The sequence below is a fragment of the Bufo gargarizans genome, chromosome 5, assembly GCF_014858855.1.
Source record: "Bufo gargarizans isolate SCDJY-AF-19 chromosome 5, ASM1485885v1, whole genome shotgun sequence".
NCBI lineage: Eukaryota > Metazoa > Chordata > Amphibia > Anura > Bufonidae > Bufo > Bufo gargarizans.
Window position 1 is genome coordinate 228,960,194 of NC_058084.1, and position 24,459 is coordinate 228,984,652.

At 43.9% G+C, this 24,459-nt stretch overlaps 1 protein-coding gene and 1 pseudogene across 5 annotated transcripts in view; both read left to right on the forward strand.

The window, feature by feature from the left end:
• Nucleotides 1-24,459, forward strand: part of PTPN3 (protein tyrosine phosphatase non-receptor type 3) — a 1,297,151-nt gene that overhangs the window by 47,321 nt on the left and 1,225,371 nt on the right. The gene's annotated exons all lie outside the window — the stretch shown is intronic.
• Nucleotides 877-2,841, forward strand: LOC122939395 (annotated as a pseudogene).

Consider the following 24,459-nt stretch of genomic DNA (forward strand, 5'->3'; position numbering starts at 1 on the left):
TGCGTTAGGCGGTCCGGAGGCGGTTAAGACATATAGCATCTTATGCTGGTCCCCCTCATGTGTCCTAAACTGGGCACATAACTGCCTTTTGCGTGTAAAGTGTTTTACTAGTGTGTGTGTGGGTGAAACAATCTCTCTCCTAACAGGTCCGGCCTCTGTACTCACTATGAATGCAATGCACTGCAGCGAGCGGCAGCGAGCTGGCCGGCCGGCGCGTGACTGACGTCACTTAGTAACGCTCCTGCTTCCTGAAGTGGGAGGAGCGTTACTAAGTGACGTCAGTCACGCACTGGCCGGCCAGCTCGCTGCCGCTCGCTGCAGTGCATTGCATTCATAGTGAGTACAGAGGCCGGACCTGTTAGGAGAGAGATTGTTTCACCCACACACACACTAGTAAAACACTTTACATGCAAAGGCAGTTATGTGCGCAGGGCCCCTTTATATATAATCGCTGCATTTTCGGGTCGGCCAAATCGCCATATCGCATTCGATTATTTTTTCGATTTATCGTGCAGCCCTACTGTATATGTGAGGTATATATTTATAATATACCTCATTATATTATACATATACAGTTACAGTGTGATATATATATATATATATATATATATATATATATATACACACACCTCAGCTCATAATACATCATACACTCCACCTCACAAGCTTTTATTGTTCTACATATATATTTTACTCCCCCCTCAATTCCACATATTTCTTGCGCAGTTGCGCACTGTTCCTTAATCTGTACTGTTCCTAAAAGGCGAATAGCACTAGTAGTCATGTTACCATCTTCTTTCAATGCAGGTGGATGCACAAAGAAAAAATAAAAGTATAGTCTGGGACTATTTTAGTCAACCCACCCCAGGACGGGCAATGTGCAACACATGCAAAATCAATGTGAGCATGGGATCTGCAACTGCAAAAACAAAGAATACATCAAATCTTTGGACCTATCTAAGAATTAATCATGTTGAATTATTTAATGACTCAGAAAAAGAAAGAGAATCATCTCAAACACCAACTTTACTCCAGCCAAAAATAAAAGACCTATTTCAGAAACACACAAAGTGGCAAAATTCAGATGAAAGTTCCCAACTTCTGGACACTGATAACCAGCCATTTACAATGGTGTCGGACTCTGGCTTTAAGCGCTTGATGTCCATAGTTGAGCCAAGGTACACACTGAAAAATGAAAAGTTTTACAGAACGGAAATGCTGCCAAAGATTCATCACAAGGTGGTTCAGAAAGTGAAAACAATGTTACAACCAGAGGACGCTGGCAATTCACTCTCATTCACTACTGACTGCTGGTCTGGATCAACAGAATCACTAATGAGTCTTACGTGTCACTTCATTGATAATGGGTGGACAAAAAGGCAGTTGGTGTTGAACACAAAGGTGATGCAAGGATCCCACACTGGCGAGTACATAAAAAAAATGTTTCTAGGCATGCTTGATGACTGGGGGATAACCAAAGTTCGAGTGCTGCTTGTGCTTCGAGACAGTGGAGCAAACATGGTGAAAGGAATGAAGCTTGCTGAAGTGTCAGATCTCAGCTGCATGGCACACACCCTGCAACTTGTAGTAAATGATGGTCTATCAAGCCAGAGAGCGGTGATCGACATAATTGCCATGCTAAAGAAGTGCGCAAGTCATTTCCAGCATTCATTTATTGCCAAGCACCGACTGAGGTGCATTCAGTCAGATCTTGGCCTGCCCCAAAACAGCCTGATTCAAGCTGTTCCAACATGGTGAAACTCCACACTCCATATGCTACAAAGAATGCTGGAACAAAAGCGAGCTCTTACCATCTATGCTGGTGAACATGGAGGATATTCTTGCCCTAATGCTGATCAGTGGGAGATTGCAGCAAATCTGATTCAGACCCTCCTCCCAATAGAGGAAGTGACCCTAGAGGTTAGCCATAACGACTCAAGTGTGTCATCCGTCATTCCATGTGTGAGAGTGCTGAAGATGCTTCTTCAAGAGAATGAAGGGCCCACTACACGAGGCAATAAAACGCTTAGGGAGGTCATGAAGGTAAGCCTCAACAAACGTTTTTTGAAGTGTGAAGAGAATATAAACGTAGTGTTGGCATGTCTTTTAGATCCTCAATTCAAACATCATGCTTTCTCTTCTGATAATGTATTGAGCAAGGCAAAAGAATGGCTGACAGAAGATATGCAAAAGGAGGTGCTGGTTCTAGAAAGGTCACATCTGGAAGATCCTGATGTTACTAGTCTGGAAGAGCCTACTACTAGTACTACTAGTCCGTAAGAGCAGGATGATGATGCCATAGAAACATACAAATTTCCAAAAAGGAAACACATGGAAAAAAGGCTTAAACATGGCCAAATTGATGCCATGTTCAGCGTTTTATTGGGGCCTCATGTAGAGGATTCTCTAACTATACCAAAAGTCTGCCTTGATGATGAGCTTCATCTTTATTTGAAAGAACCAGTGATCAATAGAAAGGACAATCCACTTGAGTGGTGGAAAGAAAATGAGGCACGCTTTAAAACCCTTGCTTCTTATGCCAGAAGATACCTTTGCTCTTCACCCTCCTCTGTACCTAGTGAGCGTGTTTTTAGTGAAGTGTCAGCAATCTACGAAAGGAACAGAAGCCGTTTAACAGGAGAACATGCAGAAATGTTGTGCTTTCTGCACTACAATGTACTCCTTCTTAACTGGAAGTATTGAAAAAATTCTAAATATTCTCTCATTGTGTACCAAGGCGGGCTCTCGGCACATAAATGTGAAAGGATAAAATCCAGCACTGGATAAATTTACCGTTGCACTTGCATTGTATTTATTTTTTATTTCATATCACAGGTTTCATCTTGTGGACATCACCTCCCACCATAACAGGTTGACATGTTTCGAATGTCCAGGAGGTTACAACTAAGGGTACTTTCACACTTTCGTTTTTCTTTTCCGGCATAGAGTTCCATCACAGGGGCTCTATACCAGAAAAGAACTCATCAGTTTTATCCTAATGCATTCTGAATTGAGAGCAATCCGTTCAGGGTGCATCAGGATGTCTTAACTCTTCAGTTCAGTCTTTTTGACTGATCAGGACAGAGATAAAACCGCAGCATGCTACGGTTTTATCTCCGGCCCAAAAAACTGGCGACGGAACTGCCTACCGGATTTCTTTGCCGCAAGTGTGAAAGTAACCTAAGAGGTGGTGGGAGGTGAATCAGGTGATGTCCACATTTGGACATTGTTGTTCTTTCTTGTTAGTTGTTACCTTTTGACTGATATTAAAAAAAAAAAAAAAAGAAAAAGAAGTGGTACAATTTGTTGTATTTGACTCATATCACCAATAAAAAAGAAAGATTTACAAAAAAATCTAAATGTTAACAATAAACATGTTAATTTAACTACAGATTTGTGTAGGATTTTTTTTTTTCTAAAAAAAAACAAAAACAGAATATCAGTATAAATTATCGACCTAAAAGTTCACAGATTATCGGTATCGGATCGGTCCTAAAAAATCAATATCGGTCGATCCCTACTTCACGGTGGGAACCAGGCATGTAGAGTCCATCCGTTCACCTTTTCTTGGTCGCACAAAGACATGGTGTTGGAACCAAAGATCTTAAATTTGAATTCATCAGACCAAAGCACAGATTTCCACTGGTCTAATGTCCATTCCTTGTGTTCTTTAGCCCAAACAAGTCTCTTCTGCTTGTTGCCTGTCCTTAGAAGTGGTTTCCTAGCAGATATTCTACCATGAAGGCCTGATTCACACAGTCTCCTCTTAACAGTTGTTCTAGATATGTGTCTGCTGCTAGAACTCTGTGTGGCATTGACCTGGTCTCTAATCTGAGCTGCTGTTAACCTGCGATTTCTGAGGCTGGTGACTTGGATGAACTTATCCTTCGCACCAGAGGTGACTCTTGGTCTTCCTTTCCTGGGGCGGTCCGCATGTGAGCCAGTTTCTTTGTAGCGCTTGATGGTTTTTGTGACTGCACTTGGGGACACTTTCAAAGTTTTCCTAATTTTTCGGACTGACTGACCTTCATTTCTTAAAGTAATGATGGCCACTCATTTTTCTTTACTTAGCTGCTTTTTTCTTGCCATAATACAAATTCTAAAAGTCTATTCAGTAGGACTATCAGCTGTGTATCCACCTGACTTCTCCACAACGCAACTGATGGTCCCAACCCCATTTATAAGGCAAGAAATCCCACTTATTAAACCTGACAGGGCACACCTGTGAAGTGAAAACCATTTCAGGTGACTACCTCTTGAAGCTCATCAAGAGAATGCCAAGAGTGTGCAAAGCAGTAATCAAAGCAAAAGGTGGCTACTTTGAAGAACCTAGAATATGACATATTTTCAGTTGTTTCACACTTTTTTGTTATGTATATAATTCCACATGTGTTAATTCATAGTTTTGATGCCTTCAGTGTGAATCTACAATTTTCATAGTCATGAAAATAAAGAAAACTCTTTGAATGAGAAGGTGTGTCCAAACTTTTGGTCTGTTCTGTATATACACACTAGCTAAAGACCCAGCTTCGCTTGGGTATATTTAATCTATTTCATTTAATGTTTGTGTGTGTCGTTAACTTTGACCTTTACAGAAGCCTTCCCCTTTAACCACCTCCCGTCCGCCCATAGACTATAAACGTCCGGGAGGGGGTTCTCTATCTCTGAATGGACGTTCCTGAACGTCCATTCAGAGATTGCAGCTGCAGATCGGGTTGCCCGCTGTCAGTGACAGCTAGGCAACCCTTAGAGAAGGCAGGGACAGTGCCCAGGTGTCCCTGCCTTCTAGATCACTGTATACAGCTACAGGAGAAATCAACAGTGAAAAAAAAATATGTCCCCCAGAGGTCTTGTATGACATTATGGGGGACAAAGTGTAAAAAAAAAAAATATATATATATAAGGTTTCACATGTAAAAAAAAAAATTCCCCAAGTAAGGAATAAAAAAAAAAGTTAAAAATAGAAAATAATTAATAAAATAGACATATTTGATATTGCCGTGTTGGCCGCATCTAAAAACCATGTGGCACTCCTTTTCTTCTGCGCCCTGCCATGTGCCCATACAGCAGTTTATGACCACATGGGGGGTGTTTCTGTACAGGTCATTCTCAAAAAATTAGCATATTGTGATAAAGTTCATTATTTTCTGTAATATACTGATAAACATTAGACTTTCATATATTTTAGATTCATTACACACCAACTGAAGTAGTTCAAGCCTTTTATTGTTTTAATATTGATGATTTTGGCATACAGCTCATTAAAACCCAAAATTCCTATCTAAAAAAATTAGCATATTTCATCCGACCAATAAAAGAAAAGTGTTTTTAATACAAAAAAAGTCAACCTTCAAATAATTATGTTCAGTTATGCACTCAATACTTGGTCGGGAATCCTTTTGCAGAAATGACTGCTTCAATGCGGCGTGGCATGGAGGCAATCAGCCTGTGGCACTGCTGAGGTGTCATGGAGGCCCAGGATGCTTCGATAGCGGCCTTAAGCTCATCCAGAGTGTTGGGTCTTGCGTCTCTCAACTTTCTCTTCCCAATATCCCACAGATTCTCTATGGGGTTCAGGTCAGGAGAGTTGGCAGGCCAATTGAGCACAGTAATACCATGGTCAGTAAACCACTTACCTGTGAGCAGGTGCCAGGTCGTGCTGAAAAATGAAATCTTCATCTCCATAAAGCTTTTCAGCAGATGGAAGCATGAAGTGCTCCAAAATCTCCTGATAGCTAGCTGCATTGACCCTGCCCTTGATAAAACACAGTGGACCAACACCAGCAGCTGACATGGCACCCCAGACCATCACTGACTGTGGGTACTTGACACTGGACTTCAGGCATTTTGGCATTTCCCTCTCCCCAGTCTTCCTCCAGATTCTGGCACCTTGATTTCCGAATGACATGCAACAGTCCAGTGCTGCTTCTCTGTAGCCCAGGTCAGGCGCTTCTGCTCCCTGCTCCTAGGTCTGCCTTGAGCGCAGAGCTGATCACTCGGTACTCGTCTGTCTGTCGGTCATGTGACGCTGGCCACGTCACATGACCCTCACTCCCCACTATAAATACAGGTGGCCTGCTGGCTATAGGTTGCCTGTGATTTTTGTCCTATAGGCTGTGTACTTTGTTATTAAGCTACCTCTGGAATTGAACCTCGATCCGCCTCTTGACACCTCTTCTGCCTGCTCCCTGTATCTTGATGCTACCTCTCTGATTTTAACCTTGGCTTGTTTACGGATTTGTCTTTGTCTCTTCCCTTGTTCTGACGTGACCTCCTGGACTGACCTCGGCTAGTTGACCCGCCTAGCCTTCCGTTTTTGTTCTACCTCTTGTCCGCTTATTGTTACTTCTCAGTGGCTGTCCTCTTTACTGCTGTCTCTTTCTCTCTGCTTGCACTTAGTAGATTAGGGACTGTCGCCCTAGTTGCGCTCCGTCACCTAGGGCGTGTGGTGCAAGTAAGCAGGAAGAGGGAACCGGGTGGCAGCTCAGGGGTGCACCTCCACTCTATCTTGATTCCCGTGACTCTACCCGTGACACTGTGGTTTGAGATCTGCATGGTGTGTGCCGTACTAAAAGACTGAGAGCCGCATTGCTGGGAAGCAGGCCTTAAAGCCTGTTGGGGACTGCTACTGCCAAAACCGCTGACAAGGCGAATGCTTTTTGTTCTGTGGACCTGCCATGGTGCCATGGAATGAACACCAAGACAATGAACTGTCATTTTTATTTATGTGTGAATAAACACTGAACTGTTTAAGTTAAAGACTTTGTTTTCACCTCTGTACTGCGTCTGCTAATCTGCCTACCAGAGCGAATCCCCACAATCGGTGGAGGATGCGTGCAAATACAGTAAGGCAGGCCTGAAGGCCGAAAAAAATTTTGTTTTCCCCCGGCACAAGTGCATATCCTACATTAAGCCGGCAAGGTTATGACCCGTGTTCCCTGACTAAATGGAGGCGGTCGTGAAAGCCCACGTGGAGGCTAACTTGCAGCAGCAGTAAGCTAACAAGCAACCACAAGAAACTAACCAGCTGCTATTACAACATGTAATTGCATTTCAAGCGGCAGGAGAGTCCCAGATAGTCTACGATGTCCGAAAAGCTGTCCACGCGGCGAGTTCTAAGATGACCCCCTTGAATGACGTGGAGACCTATCTGGTGGTCTTTGAAAAGGTGGCCGTGAGGGAAAAGTTACCCCGAGACCAGTAGGCTGAGGTTGTTGCTCTGTTCCTGACGTCTGTTCCCCAGCAAGTATTTTTTGATCTCCCTGATGATCAAGCGGCCGGCTACCCGACAGTAAAAGGTGAGATCCTGGCGAGACTCGTGGTGAATGTATTGGTCCGGGCCCAGCGGGTGCATCAGTGGGAATTTAACCAGGCTGAACCCGCCAGACCACGATATTATGATCTGCTGCACCGATTGCAAAAATGGCTGCAGCCTGACATATTGACTCCCACTGCTATGTTGGATCGGCTGTTGGAGGATGTGTTTTGGAGGGCTTTGCCGTACCCTCGCCAGCACTGGATCGGCCAGGTGTCTCCGATTAATGCCTTGGAGATGGTCGACCTGGTGGAGCGCTACGAGGCCACCAGAAAGGGGTTGTTTTGAGAGGGGGCCAGTCAAACCCCGGAAATCTACACTCCAAACCCGGTGGCTGGTGCCAGCCAAACCCACCCAGACCAGACGTACCTCCTGCACACCCAGCCCTGGTGGTCTGCTGGCGGTGTCACGAGCCTGGACACATAAGAACAGACTGTCCCCATCGGGATGAATCCATGGAAACCAACTCTGGCTACCGCCACTTATTGCATGCCAGAAAGCTCTACGCCACAGGTACCACCGAGACTGTAGACAATAGTCAACTGTGCCATGTGGAAGTGGGGGACTCTCTGATGGTGGCACTGCTGGATTCAGGGAGCCTGGTGTCCGTCGCCACAAAATTACCATATGAGTTAATAATTGTGAGAGACTTCCCCGGTTTCCCGGCACTATGGCCTGATACGAAAGTTACCGATAATCGGGAGACAGATGTAACCCTAGCAGAGTGGCCCAGCTCAGGGGGAAGACCAGAACCCTGGGAACCTGAGTCAGAAGGGCCAGCATTCGGGGTGACCGCCACTTTGGTGTAAGAAGGGGGGGACAACCCCGCTAAGTGTGATGGTGGGAGACGTGGAGGACTTGCATGAGCTGACAGACCTCAATGTCTTTGGGTATAATTTTGGTACAACACAGCATCATGACCCGACGCTGTCTCGAGCCTAGGAAAATGTGGTAATAGTTGAGGATGAGCCGCAACAACTGGGAGCCGAGTCTATGTTCCCCCGTTTTGTGGTTCAACAGGATATGCTGTACCGGATAAATCAACTACGGGGTGAACATATTGCCTAAGGTGTATCGCAAGCTCATGTTGGAGTTAGCCAACCAACATTTTCTTGGGGGAAACCTGGGCCAGCAGGAAACGCAGGATCAGATTCTACAGCGGTTCTACTGGCCCAGTGTGTTCAGAGAGGTGGATGATTGATGCAAGTCTTGCCCAACCTGCCCGATAATCAGCCCCCAGCCACATTTCCGTAGTACCGAAGTCCGCTAGAGGGCACCAACACATCTTGGTCATCCTCAACTACGCCACTCTGTACTTGGAGGCGGTGCCACTGCGTCATAAATCAGCCAAACACATAGCTAAGGAGTTAATGGAGATGTTTTCCCAAGTGGGTCTGCCTAAAGAGGTTCTGACTGACCAAGGGACCCCTTTTTATTTTCCAAGGTCATGAGAGATCTCTGTAAGTTGCTCCACATAAAACAGTTGCAGACGTCCGTCTATTACCTGCAAACGTAAGACCTGGTGGAGAGGTTTAATGAAACATTAAAAAATATGTTAAAAAGAGTGGTGTCTAAGGATGGGAGGGGCTGGGATCTTCTTCTTCTATCTCATGTTCGCAGTGAGAGAGGTGCCACATTGGCGGTCTGTTGGACGTGGCCAAAGAGGCGTGGGAACAACAACCCACTCCGCACAAAACTGTTGTTGAGTACGTCACCCAGATGCAAGGACGGATAGAAACAGTGTTACCTCTGGTCAGGAAGCATATGGAGGCAGCGAGCCCAGAGTAGAGTCTATAATCAGCCAGCTCGGGTCCGGAACTTTATCCCGGATGATCCGGTATTGGTGCTGGTACCAACCATAGACAGCAAGTTTCTAGCTAGGTACGAGGTACTTGAAAAAATTGGAGAGGTAGATTACAAGGTACATCAGCCGGGGAGGCGAAAGCCAGAGCAGGTGTACCATGTGAATCTGCTCAAACCCTGGAAAGATAGAGAAACCTGTACGGAAGACAGCCCATGTCCAGAGTTTCTAGGGGAAATGGATTCGGTCCCTCTGTCTGAAGCAAACTGAATGAGCTGTCCAAGTTGACGCATATCCCGTGCCCCGAGTAGATGAGCTTATTGAGAAGTTAGGCCAAGCCCGGTATTTTTCTGTGTTGGACCTCACCAAAGGGTACCTTGACGTTTGGCTGCCAAGGAAAAAACGGCTTTCATCACGCCAGAGGGGCTGTATCAGTACAAGGTATTACCCTTTGGTCTACATGGTGCTCCCATCATATTTCAAAGGCTAATGGACATTGTACTCCGTCCACATCATCGTTATGCTTCTGCATACCTGGACAATGTCGTTATCCACAGCACCGACTGAGAAAGTCACCTACCTAAAGGACGCAGACCAGACACGAGTCCGCATGCCAATGGATGTGGATGTGGCACGGCTCTGCATTGGCATGCGGGCTCGTGTCTGGTCTAAGTCTCTAGGTGAGCGCTCCACTTCTGTTCTGGATGTTGATGCCCTCGTCTGTTCCCGCATAGCCACCTATCCTATATACAAGTTGCTCGTAATTAGAGCTTTGAACTTAGAACTCACTGGTTGGCTCGTCTGTGATTCATTTATCAAGGTGAATGAGGACGCATGCGCCTGATGGATCAAGAGATATTCCTTAAACCAAGATGGCCGTGAGGACTCCAAATCGATTGGTCTCATGCCTGAATACACGCCCTACACAACGAAGTGACGTAGGCCAGATGCGTCATCCGGACATGCGCATTGCTGTATGATGCACGCCAAGATAGGCTTCTGGGGACCTGACGCTGCCATATATCTGTCTTTCTCCTCCTTCCTCCCTCCGTTTGATAAATCATTGAGTAAACACCTGTCACTTTATGTAATTGGCAGCACATGTTACATTACCACAGTGCACTTTGCACTTTATGAATTGTTAATTGTTAATTATGTTGGATATTCTCTAGAAATATAAATTGAATTGTTGAATGGACGGCTTACACATAAAATAGATATTTAATCATCTATTGTAATAACTTTTATACTGGATATTTATTATGTTTCTGTATTTATCATATGTCACTTTTTAAAGGGATTCTGTCACCTCCCCTAAGGCAAAAAACGATTTAAAACCAGCCATGCAGCACAGCTTACCTGGATTAGGCTGTGCTGTTCAATCTTGAAATCCGTCCAGCAGTTAGTTCAAAAAACGAGGCAGGAGAGGCTGTGGCAGGCTGGGGGCGGCAGTTAGAAAATACAAGGAAGGCGGGCTGGGCACTGAAAGAGGGGCGGGACTGGGCTCTCTCAGAAGAAAAAAACGCCCCTCTGGGCACCTTCAGGACGCATTTCCTCATTGATCAAACTCGTTTTTTGAACTAACTGCTGGACGGATTTCAAGATTGAACAGCACAGCCTAATCCAGGTAAGCTGTGCTGCATGGCTGGTTTTAAATCGTTTTTTGCCTTAGGGGAGGTGACAGAATCCCTTTAACTTGATTTAATTGTTTTATTGATTGGAAGTTGACTGTAATTGGCACATTGATTTTGGTCACTATATACACTGAGCACTTTGTCATAACACTTTGCTTGAGGAAGGCTCTATCATTTATTTTTTTGAAGTGCTGCCCGTTTTTCTGGACTATATATATATACACTCACCTAAAGAATTATTAGGAACACCATACTAATACGGTGTTGGACCCCCTTTTGCCTTCAGAACTGCCTTCATTCTACGTGGCATTGATTCAACAAGGTGCTGATAGCATTCTTTAGAAATGTTGGCCCATATTGATAGGATAGCATCTTGCAGTTGATGGAGATTTGAGGGATGCACATCCAGGGCACGAAGCTCCCGTTCCACCACATCCCAAAGATGCTCTATTGGGTTGAGATTTGATGATTGTGGGGGCCATTTTAGTACAGTGAACTTATTGTCATGTTCAAGAAACCAATTTGAAATGATTTGAGCTTTGTGACATGGTGCATTATCCTGCTGGAAGTAGCCATCAAAGGATGGGTACATGGTGGTCATGAAGGGATGGACATGGTCAGAATCAATGCTCAGGTAGCCCGTGGCATTTAAACTATGGCCAATTGGCACTAAGGGGCCTAAAGTGTGCCCAGAAAACATCCCCCACACCATTACACCACCATCACCAGCCTGCACAGTGGTAACAAGGCATGATGGATACATGTTCTCATTCTGTTTACACCAAGTTCGGACTCTACCATTTGAATGTCTCAACAGAAATCAAGACTCATCAGACCAGGCAACATTTTTCCAGTCTTCAACAGTCCAATTTTGGTGAGCTTGTGCAAATTGTAGCCTCTTTTTCCTATTTGTAGTGGAGATGAGTGGTACCCGGTGGGGTCTTCTGTTGTTGTAGCCCACCTTTCTTTCCGATTCTGACATTCAGTTTGGAGTTCAGGAGATTGTCTTGACCAGGACCACAACCCTACATGCATTGAAGCAACTGCCATGTGATTGGTTGACTAGATAATCGCCTTAATGAGAAATAGAACAGATGTTCCTAATAATTCTTTAGGTGAGTGTATGTATATATATATATATATATATATATACACACACACAATGATGAAATAACGAGGCAGCACTTCCAGCTTTTGGTGTACGGGTGAAGACCCCAAACTTTAATCCAAGCGACGTTTCGGCCTGCTCAATGAGGCCTTTATCAAGCTTGATAAAGGCCTTATTGAGCATTCCGAAACGTCGCTTGGATTAAAGTTTGGGGTCTTCACCCGTACACCAAAAGCTGGAAGTGCTGCCTCGTTATTTCATCATTGTATATCGTGGAGGAAGAGCCTACCCATGTGGGTATTTGCACCCAGTCCACCAACTCTGACTGTGCTGCTGCACTATCTGTGTTTTATATATATATATATATATATATATATATATATATATATATATATATATTTTAGTAGGAGGGAACAAAGGGCCATCATTGATGGTCTGTACGTGTCACCAACATTCCTGGCCTCAGTGAGGTAAGAGCTGTTTTTTTCCTGAAGTGTCATTATTGCTTTGCAATCTGACACTTCAGCTGTTTAGTATGGTTGCAAAGCCGATCCGGGACAGCTCTTACTGGGAGTAGCCAAAGTGCTGGGTGGGTGGCTACTCCTCATGTTCCAGGACGGGTCTTGGGAGGCTTTTAAAATGCAGTCAGCTTTATCAGGTGGGGTGGATTATCCTCCATCTGACAAAAAAGCTGTGAAGTACTCTGTGTTGAGGACTGCAAACAGGCCACCTGTCTGTGGCTGAGCATATTATCGGATGTGAACTGACACCTAGGATTCCAGTAGATAACAGAAGATTTCACAGGACCATATCCAGTGTGACTTTTATTGGGGACCAAGAGTGCACACACAAATACGACGTTTCGGCTACACAATAGCCTTTCTCAAGTATACTGGTACAAAATTAATCAAACATATAAATACCCTACTAAGCCCCCCATGTGACATGATATAGCCATAAGCAAAAAATTCTCTTTAATACCACCTGTGTGTTAATTAACCACCTAACGCAGGATTGCGTTCCGGAGGCGGCTCATTAAGGCACGAGATGCGAGATTACGCTCTCAGCCGGCCCGCGCATGCGCATCGCGGGCCGGCAAAAGTTTGAGGACAAGTTCGTCATCAGCCTGCCAGCCAATGATCGTCGCTGGCAGACTGATGATTTTCAAAAAAACTAATCAGAAGCCATATAAATATAATGTGTTAAATGGCTGCTGTGCTCCTCTGCTGGTCCTTTTCGTCGGTTGGTTCCAGCAGAGGAGCACAGTTCACAGTGAGTACACCCAACACAACACTTAGCCCCCAGATCACCCTCCATCGCCCCACATCACCCCAATTAACCCCTTGATCACCCCTGTCAATCACCTAGTGAAAGGGAAAAAAGTGATCAGTGTAAACTGTCACTTTATTTTTTTCACTGGTATTGACTGTTAGGTTTTAGGATAGTTTAGGCCCCTTGGTTAGGTAGTTAGCGATCGTTTAGCGCCCAGCCCACCGCAGTCACTGATTCGCTGATTAGCGTATCGCTAATCAGCATTTGTACTGTTATAGTATCTGTAAGTGATCAGAACTGATCACAGTCAGATCTATAATAGTATTAGTGTCACCTTAGCTCGCCCTCCACCCAAAACGCAGTGTTTGCCCGCTGCAGTGACAAAAAAAATTTTTTTTTGGATCACTGCACAATCACTTTAAAAACGCTGCGGCGATAAAAAAAAATCAGTTTTGATATTTTTTATCAATCGCAGCGGCCTCTGGTACTTCGCTAGCCTCCCATTTGTAAGACAGGCTTGCTTTTTTTCTTGGGTAGTCTCAGGGAATACCCCCTAAATTTAGTTGAGCAAATGGCAAATAAGGGGTATTCTTCTGAAGAGGCCTACAGGCTTCTGACCCAGTCGGATGAGGAATGGGAACCCTCATCTGACGAATCCAGCGGGTCAGAATATGAACCTGTAGAAAGCAGTGGCAGTCTGACCCATAGTTCGGACGAGGAGGTTGAGGTCCCTGATACCACCAGGCATACCCGGCCCCATGTTGCTAGATCACAGGTTGCGCAGGATCCGCTTCAAGGGCAGCAGAGTGGGGCTGGCGCTGTCGGATTACGTGGTGAGGCATACACCAGCAGAGCAGCCCATCCTGGACCTAGTACCAGCACTGCCGTAGAACATGGTGAAGTGGCGAGCACCAGAAGGGCAGTTGAAGCTGGTATGGTGGCACGTGCAGTAGTTCCCCCATCGCAGCCACCGCACAGACAGGCCCGTAGAGCCCCTAGAGTCCCTGATGTGCTGGAAAACCCTGATTGGCAGCCCCCAACTTCAGCCGCACCAGTAGTTCCCCCTTTTACCGCCCAGTCTGGAGTTCGGGTTGAGTCAGATCGGTTCGGCACTGGGATTTTTTTAGCTGTTCTTGACTGCGGAGCTCTTGGACTTAGTCGTGTCAGAAACAAATCGGTATGCCACTCAATTTATAGCCGCCAACCCGGGAAGCTTTTATCCCCAGTCTTTCCGGTGGAAACCCATCCAAGTTACCGAAATTAAAACTTTTCTGGGCCTTCTCCTCAACATGGGCCTAACCAAAAAGCATGAATTGCGGTCATATTGGTCCACGAACCCAATTCATCACATGCCCATGTTCTCTGCTGCCATGTCCAGGGCACGATTTGAGGCCATATTGCGTTTCCTGCACTTTAGCGACAACAGCACCTCTCGTCCCAGAGGCCACCAAGCTTTTGACCGGCTCCATAAAATTCGGCCCCTCATAGACCACCTTAACACCAAATTTGCAGATTTGTATACCCCTGAGCAAAACATCTGCGTAGACGAGTCCCTAATACATTTTACCGGGCGCCTTGGCTTCAAACAATACATCCCAAGCAAGCGCGCCCGGTATGAGGTCAAATTGTATAAGCTCTGTGAAAGGGCCACAGGCTATACCCACACATTTCGGATCTATAAGGGTAAAGATCAGACCCTGGAGCCGGTCGGTTGCCCTGACTACCTGGGGAGCAGTGGGAAGACAGTCTGGGACTTGGTGTCACCCTTATTTGGCAAGGGGTACCATCTTTATGTGGACAATTTTTACACAAGTGTGCCCCTCTTCAGGCATTTGTTCCTAGAACAGATTGGCTGTTGTGGCACCGCGCGACCTAGTCGCGCGGGCTTCCCCCAACGGCTCGTTACCACCCGTCTTGCAAAAGGGGGAGAGGGCTGCCTTGTGTAACGATGAACTGCTCGCGGTGAAATGGAGAGACAAGCGTGACGTTTACATGCTCTCCTCCATTAACGCAGACACGACAATACAAATTGAACGAGCAACCAGTGTCATTGAAAAGCCCCTCTCGGTCCACGACTATAATTCACTCATGGGAGGGGTGGACTTCAATGACCAGATGTTGGCTCCTTATTTAGTGTCCCGCTGCACCAGATGCTGGTATAAGAAGGTGTCTGTATATTTAATTCAATTGGCTGTATATAATAGTTTTGTTCTCTACAGTAAGGCTGGGAGAACAAGATCCTTCCTCAAATTTCAGGAAGAGATCATCGAGAACCTCCTGTATCCAGGAGGTTCTGTGGCCCCATCCACCAGTGTAGTGAGCCGTCTACACAAGCAACATTTCCCCAATGTCGTTGCTCTTACCTCAACCCAAGCGTCACCCCGAAAAAGATGTTGTGTCTGTAGCAGGAGTGGAATAAGGCGTAACACCCGCTATTTCTGTCCTGACTGCCCTGACCACCCTGCCCTATGCTTAGGGGAGTGTTTCCGGAAGTACCACTCACAGGTTGCTTAAAATGAATACTATATTTGATATGGATAACAAAGATATGCAGGATACTCTGAATTTGAGGATCCAAATGTCATCCTTGGAAGAATTGCTTACCAAGGAGATGAGAACCTGGTGGGATTTAACCAGCTTAACAAAGTATCTGGACAAACAGATGATACCGCGCGGCTTGCGCCTACGTAAAAAACCTACTACCATCTACTCTGATGACTTCACTAGCAAGTGGCAACTAATTTTATTTGACTGTTCATTTAAACTTATGGAACTTATTATTTCTCATGAGGAACAATCACTATCCACCTTGCGTGAGGAAATCAAGGTTACACAGGAATCGATAACCCCTTTGGCTAATACTGAGACATTCATAGAATTGGATCAGAAACTCCAAAAGAGTTTAAATACAATGGAGGACAGTTTAATTCACATTAAGCAAGAGAAATACAATCATGATATGCAGGACTACAGGTCTAATAATGTGTATAATTGGACTGATACGTGTACCTATTCACCTCGTTCTATCATGAAGCGACGCCAGTATTACAAAAAGAACAGCGGTAGCAAAGTTGCCTTTAGCTCCACAGATGCTGAATCCTCTGATTCTGCCCCAGAATCATCTGTGCTATCTTCTGCTAATCATTCGGGTATTGCACATGACACCAATCCCAACCCAAATGCTATTACAAGGCCGACAAAAAACGCCATGCAGGGCGGAAGCATACAAGGAGGAGGTCGCTATCCGTCACGTCACAGAAAGACTTAAGTAACATTCAAGTCATAAACCTATCAGCTAAGGTCTTCTCACAATTGCAAATTAATGTACTTGCCAAGTGTTTATCTTTTTCTCCCACAGTGCACTTTGATGTATATCGCACCTACTTGATGTCAACCGTTTTGCACGCAATCTTACCATTAAAAAACACTTTTCTGATACAGATAATGTTGATATAGGTTCTGCAGAGGCTGATACAATCCAGTCAAATTTTTCTGTTGATCAGATGTCTTCTTTTTCCTTTCAGGAACTATCACATATTGCCTCTATGCAGACCATGCGTTTTCTCTCTGGGACTGATCCAGAGCGGCAGGTGCACAGTGATTTTGCGAACAATTTTCGCACCTATAACAGACTTTTATCCCTTCTAGTCACGCACCCCCGCTCTCGATCAATTCCAAGACAATGTAGAACGTGATTTGGGTCAACTTGATAGGGTGCTTCAGAGTAGGGATATAAATGACAGTAAAAATAAAAACAAAAATAATCTCATGGCCAGTGAACACAAAGCTTTTAAAGAACTGAAGAGTATGTCTGATATAATTGTGAGAAAAGCGGATAAGGGGGGAGCGGTGGTCATCCTGGACAGACCCGTGTATGCCATAATAAATGAGCTTATGCTCACTGATTCCGCCACCTATACTAGGTTGACACAGGATCCCACCGCTCCTTTCCAAACCCTTTTGAGGAGTATCTTGGAGGAGGGACTGGATAGTGGTTACTTGGACCAAAAACAATTTGATTATATTTTTGTCTCTTATCCAGTGGTCCCCATCTTCCATTCCCTCCCCAAGATACATAAAGAGGGATTCCCTCCCCCCATGCGCCCTATAGTTTCGGGTATTGGGTCTTTTTCGGAAAATTTGTCATCCTGGGTGGACAGCATGTTGCAACCACTAGTGCAGTGTATTCCTGTTTTTTTGCGGGATACTGCCTCAGTCTTGCAGGCATTTCATTCCTTCCAGTGGTCCTCTGATTTTTCTTGGATTTCGGCTGATGTTGCTTCCCTGTACACGGCCATCCCCCAGGATCTTGCCATTATCTCTTTGGGTTGGTTTTTGAGTTTTTATTCTAATTTCTCATTACCCTTTAGAGATTTCCTCTGCAAAGTTGTATTATTTCTTATGCAACACAATTATTTTATGTTCAATGGGAGATTTTTTTTCTCCAATGCAGAGGAGTCTCTATGGGGGCCCGTTTCTCACCATCGCTTGCAAATATTTATATGGCATGGTGGGAACATCATTTTCTTTTCTCTGATTCCAACCCATGGAGTGGATCCGTCCGGTGGTACGGTCGCTACATCGATGACCTGCTCTTTGTTTGGTTGGGCGATGTGGCGGCCGTACCATCATTCGGATCCTTCCTTAATGCTAACAACTGTAATTTACGTTTTTTCTTTAAACTCTCATAAGACCCTAATATCATTTTTGGATTTGTGTTTGGTGGGGGACGTGGGGGATGGCAGTGTACACAGTCGTACGCACAGAAAGGAAACTGCAGGACATACCATCCTACATACGGGATCCTGTCATCCTGCACACACTGTCCATAATATCCCTAGGGGCGAATACATTTGCGCTTTGCGCAATTGTTCCTCTAGTGAAACTTGCATTGAAGAAATTAATACTGTCACCACTCGTCTCCTAGCCAGGAATTATCCCAGCAGACTTTTAAACCGATCAAAGAATATGGTTTCTACCATGTCTCGTGATAATTTAATTTTTCCCAACAAAATGTCCAGACTTGGTCATAAAGAGAAGCAAGTTACTTTTTCCACGAGTTATAGCTGTGAATATTCACAAATCTGTAATATTGTCAAAGGACATCTTCATCTTCTCAAATATGACCAAGCGTGGGGTGACGTTGTAAAAAGCGGTGTTAGATGTGTTGCCCGACGTGCTGTTACTTTAGCAAATATGGTGAGCCCCTCTCTATACCAGGATAAACCTGGCTCCCAGCCTACTTTGCTGAGAAACATAGGTAATTTTAAATGTGGGCATAAAAGATGTACATGTTGCTTATATATGGAGTGAGTATGGACTCGCATGTTGTGTCTACAAGTAACCACACCACTCATACTATTCAGCAATGCATTAATTGCAACACCACATATGTGGTATATTGCATAACATGTTCTCTGTGCAATTTATAGTACGTCGGGTGCACATCCAACTGTTTGAAAATTCGAATTTGCCGTCACATAGTATGATTTTCAAATTAGCCTCACGGATACCATCAGGACTGAACAGGCATCATGATACTATTCTACGTTACTAATATGTTTACTCTTCTTCTTTTTTATCATTGCAATTTGTAAATTTTATCTTATTTTTCTATGTCTTTTGGCATGTTGTAATTACTATGCATTTAATCTGTGAAGGATGTCATCAGGAGGTGTGTCCTGTGCCTGATTGTGATCACCTGTGTTTGGTGGTTCACTATTTAGTCTCGACCTCACCTCCTATTGATGCACATCATGACTAAGGATCCGCATCTATAGTAATCCAAAACCGGTCGATTTTCTGCATTGCTGTATGTTGGTTTTTATCTGCACGGGATTGAATAAAGCTTCAGGTATTTTTCAGTGAAGCTGGACCATCTTTCTTTCTTTTGGTATCCGCTGTCCGCCCAAGGTCCAGGGCGAGGTTCGGGCTCCTGGTTTCCTGTGGAAGAGCGCGGCATTTTCCAGTGTTGCTCCCTATCACTCACAGGTACACTATTAGCATAGGGATTGCATCTCACAGGACAGGCACACAGGGCTATTAGAGTCCTTTCACACAGAGCTGCTGCAAACTTCTCCTTTCACCTGGGACAAAGTGCATAATGTACTTCGCCACATCTCTGGGCGAATTGCACTTTGCACATTGTCCCATGGGGAAGGAGAGGTTTGTCCTATAAAAAAGGTAAAATAAACAAAACAAAAGTCACCGGTAAGCAAAAAAGTTAATGTTCTGTTCAAAAAGTTAAATAAAGTTTATAAAAGTTAATGTTCCATTCAAAAGTTATTATAATGTTAATTTAAAAAAAAAAAATCTTTTTTTTTTTTTTTTTTTTTTTTACCTTCTAGGTGGACCAACCGATGAACCAGCTGCAGCACTGATGTGCATTCTGACAGAAGCATTGCACTGCTGTCAGATTACGCAAAAGTCGGTGTATGCAGTGCTGCAAGACAAGATTTCTCCTCTGCAGAAAAGATACGTTTGCCGAGGCTTATGAGCTGAGGGGGTGTCGGTGTTCATATGCTTTGGCAAACACTTTGTATATTAAAAAAATAAAAAAATCCCTGCAATGATTTATTCCTCCACATCGATTGATGTGAATGGAGAAATCGTGTTTGCCAGGGCGTACGAGCTAAGTGGGTTTGGATGTTGGGCGGAGCTCCTATGTCCTGGCAGACGCCTTTCCCCTCTTTTTTTTTTCATCCACATTGATCGATGTGAATGAAGAAATCTGTGCCGTTAGTTTTTTTCTTTCAGCCCAGAGGCTGAACGGAAAAAAAATCTCATTACCCGTATGCTCAATATAAGGAGAATAGCAGAAACTCCTAATGCTGGCCAGACATGTAATGATTGCGGAGACCCTCAAATGCCAGGGCAGTACAAACACCCCACAAATGACCCCATTTTGGAAAGAAGACACGCCAAGGTATTCGATGAGGGGCATATTGAGTCCATGAAAGATTGAAATTTTTGTTGCAAGTTAGCGGAAAGGGAGACTTTGTGAGAAAAAAAAAAAAAAACAATTTCCGCTAACTTGTGTCAAAAAAAAATAATCTTGTCTTCTTTCCAAAATAGGGTCACATTTGGGGTATTTATACTGCCTTGGCATTTTAGGGGCCCTAAAGCGTGAGAAGAAGTCTGGAATCCAAATGTCCAAAAATGCCCTCCTAAATGGAATTTGTGCCCCTTTGCGCCCCTAGGCTGCAAGAAAGTGTCACACATGTGGTATCGCCGTACTCAGGAGAAGTTGGGCAATGTGTTTTGGGGGTGTCTTTTTACATATACCCATGCTGAGTGAGATAAATATCTCTGTCAAATGCCAACTTTGTATAAAATAATGGGAAAAGTTGTCTTTTACAGAGATATTTCTCTCACCCAGCATGGGTATATGTAAAAAGACACCCCAAAACACATTGCCCAACTTCTCCTGAGTATGGCGATACCACATGTGTGACACTATTTTGCAGCCTAGGTGGGCAAAGGGGCACAAATTCCAAAGAGCACCTTTAGGATTGTACAGGGCATTTTGTACACATTTTGATTTCAAACTACTTCTCACGCATTAGGGCCCCTAAAATGCCAGGGGAGTATAACTACCCCACAAGTGACCCTATTTTGGAAAGAAGACACCCCAATGCAGTTTGTGATGGGCATAGTGAGTTCATGGAAGTTTTTATTTTTTGTCACAAGTTAGTGGAATATGAGACTTTGTAAGAAAAAATAAAAAAAAATCACCATTTTCCGCTAACTTGTGACAAAAAATAAAAAGTTCTATGAACACACTATGCTCATCAGCGAATACCTTAGGGTGTCTACTTTCCGAAATGGGGTCATGTGTGGGGGTTTTCTACTGTCTGGGCATTGTAGAACCTCAGGAAACATGACAGGTGCTTAGAAAGTCAGAGCTGCTTCAAAAAGCGGAAATTCACATTTTTGTACCATAGTTTGTAAACGCTATAACTTTTACCCAAACCATTTGTTTTTTTACCCAAACATTTTTTTTAATCAAAGACATGTAGAACAATAAATTTAGATAAAAATTTATATAGAAGTGTAGTTTTATTTGAAAAATTTTCATTTGGGTGGTAGGTTGTATGACCGAGCAATAAACGGTGAAAGTAGTGTAGTGCAGAATTGTAAAAAGTGGTCTGGTCATTAAGGGTGTTTAAGCTAGGGGACCTGAGGTGGTTAAAATGATCACTGCTACCAATAGAAATGTTGCTCCAAAGTCAAATGTACCTGGTACTCATTAGACAAACTCCAACTGCATCCCCGTATTGGCCATACATGTCGGTGTCCATGGGCCCATTGCGCATGTCCGTGATGTCATCGCGTCGATGCATGGGCGGGGCGCCGTCACCACTGTCAGCCAAAAAGCCGCACCCATCTATACACAAGCGCCGCATGTGAACCAATAGACACCGCTATCATCAGTTACATGTCAGGCACGTCATCAGTCACGTGACCATCACCTGACCCGCAGAAGGTCCTGGAGTGCCGTAAAAAGATAATGGTAGATCTACTATGTAAACCACAATTATATATTATGTTTAATACACAAAAAAAGCACAATCATATATCCCATATGTATCTTTATGTGGTTTATACATAAAGTAGATTGTTAAGCAGAGTGCCAATATGTTCTGCCACTAAATCCATATATGGAAAAAATAGCACTGCCATTATCCACAAGTGTTACCATAATTCGGATGCCAGAAAAAGTATATATAAAACAATGAGTGACCATGTACATTAGGGAGCAGATGATCATACAAGTGATGTACTTGAAAAATAATAATTTCTGTGAATAAAGGGGTGTATAACATATATATATATATATATATATATATATATATATATATATATATACACAGTACAGACCAAAAGTTTGGACACACCTTCTCATTCAAAAAGTTTTCTTTATTTTCATGACTATGAAAATTGTAGATTCACACTGAAGGCATCAAAACTATGAATTAACACATGTGGAATTATATGCATAACAAAAAAGTGTGAAACAACTGAAAGTATGTCATATTCTAGGTTCTTCAAAGTAGCCAGCTTTTGCTTTGATTACTGCTTTGCACACTCTTGGCATTCTCTTGATGAACTTCAAGAGGTAGTCACCTTCCAACAGTCCAACAGTCTTGAAGGAGTTCCCAGAGATGCTTATCACTTGTTGGCCCTTTTGCCTTCACTCTGCGGTCCAGCTCACCCCAAACCATCTCGATTGAGTTCAGGTCTGGTGACTGTGGAGGCCAGGTCATCTGGCGCAGCACCCCATCACTCTCCTTCATTGTCAAATAGCCCTTACACAGCCTGGAGGTGTGTTTGGCATCATTGTCCTGTTGAAAAATAAATGATGGTCCAACTAAACGCAAATCGGATGGAATAGCATGCCGCTGCAAGATGCTGTGGTAGCCATGCTGGTTCAGTATGCCTTAAATTTTGATTAAATCCCCAACAGTGTCACCAGCAAAGCACCCCCACACCATCACACCTCCTCCTCCATGATTCAGGGAACCAGGCATGTAGAGTCCATCCGTTCACCTTTTCTGCGTCGCACAAAGACACGGTGATTGGAACCAAAGATCTCAAATTTGGACTCATCAGACCAAAGCACAGATTTCCACTGGTCTAAAGTCCATTCCTTGTGTTCTTTAGCCCAAACAAGTCTCTTCTGCTTGTTGCCTGTCCTTAGCAGTGGTTTCCTAGCAGATATTCTACCATGAAGGCCTGATTCACACAGTCTCCTCTTACCAGTTGTTCTAGAGATGTGTCTGCTGCTAGAACTCTGTGTGGCATTGACCTGGTCTCTAATCTGAGCTGCTGTTAACCTACAATTTCTGAGGCTGGTGACTCGGATGAACTTATCCTCCAAAGCAGAGGTGACTCTTGGTCTTCCTTTCCTGGGGCGGTCTGCATGTGAGCCAGTTTTTTTTGTAGAGCTTGATGGGTTTTCTGACTGCACTTGTGAACACTTTCAAAGTTTTCCCAATTTTACGGACTGACTGACCTTCATTTCTTAAAGTAATGATGGCCACTCGTTTTTCTTTAATTAGCTGCTTTTTTCTTGCCATACTACAAATTCTAACAGTCTATTAAGTAGGACTATCAGCTGTGTATCCACATGACTTCTCCACAAGGCAACTGATGATCCCAATCCCATTAATAAGGCAAGAAAACCCACTTATTAAACCTGACAGGGCACACCTGTGAAGTGAAAACCATTTCAGGTGACTACCTCTTGAAGCTCAACAAGAGAATGCCAAGAGTGTGCAAAGCAGTAATCAAAGCTACTTTAAAAAACCTAGAATATGACATATTTTCAGTTGTTTCACACTTTTTTGTTATGTATATAATTCCACATGTGTTAATTCATAGTTTTGATGCCTTCAGTGTGAATCTACAATTTTCATAGTCATGAAAATAAAGAAAACTCTTTGAATGAGAAGGTGTGTCCAAACTGTTGGTCTGTACTGTATGTGGGACGGCGTTGGATTGGCGGTTCCATCACGGATGATGCATTCCGAACAGGTCAGAAGGTCCATTTTGTGCTGCTCTACAACTACTTTTTATTGCTACTTAGGATTCCAGGATTATGTTTTGCTGTGTGTAAACAAGCACCAAGACTATGATGTTTTTGCCGAGTATGAATAAAACACTGAAGTTGATTTACAACCTGGTTCCTTGCCTCTATACTGCATCTGCTAACCAGTCTACCAGAGCAAAACCACACTATAAATATATATATAACTACCACTAACTGCATTTTTTTTTCACAATTTGTTTTTTTGATAAAACCCCCCAAAACCCCAAAATTGTGCAGATGCTACTGAGCACACTACTGATCGGTGCTCTGCAGCACACACGCACGCACACAGATTGTGCGTGCAAAAACTGTAGTATAAAAATTCACTACAGTGCTCTGCAAAATGCATGCACACAGGTGGTACGGTCGTGCAAAAATCTAAACTGACACTAACTGAAATTGATATATACAGTGTATATATATATATATATATATATATATATATTGTGGGAGAGTGCTCGTGGTAGGCTACGGTAGCGGTGGCAGTATTGAGGCAATCACAGACAGTCTTTGTGATACACCGTGACTTTATTCACACCAAAGGCATAACAGGAAATGCGCAGACCTCACAGGGGCTTATCCACATAGAGCATAGAACAAAAAGTCCTTCCATAGCAAACAAACAGCAGGTTTGAGTCACCTTGTTTCTGTATGGACCACACCGATCCTGCAGGCTTATAGGCTACCTGCCTTTGTCTCCCTCAGGCCAGTGGCCCTTCAGCTAGTGGCACCATGGGT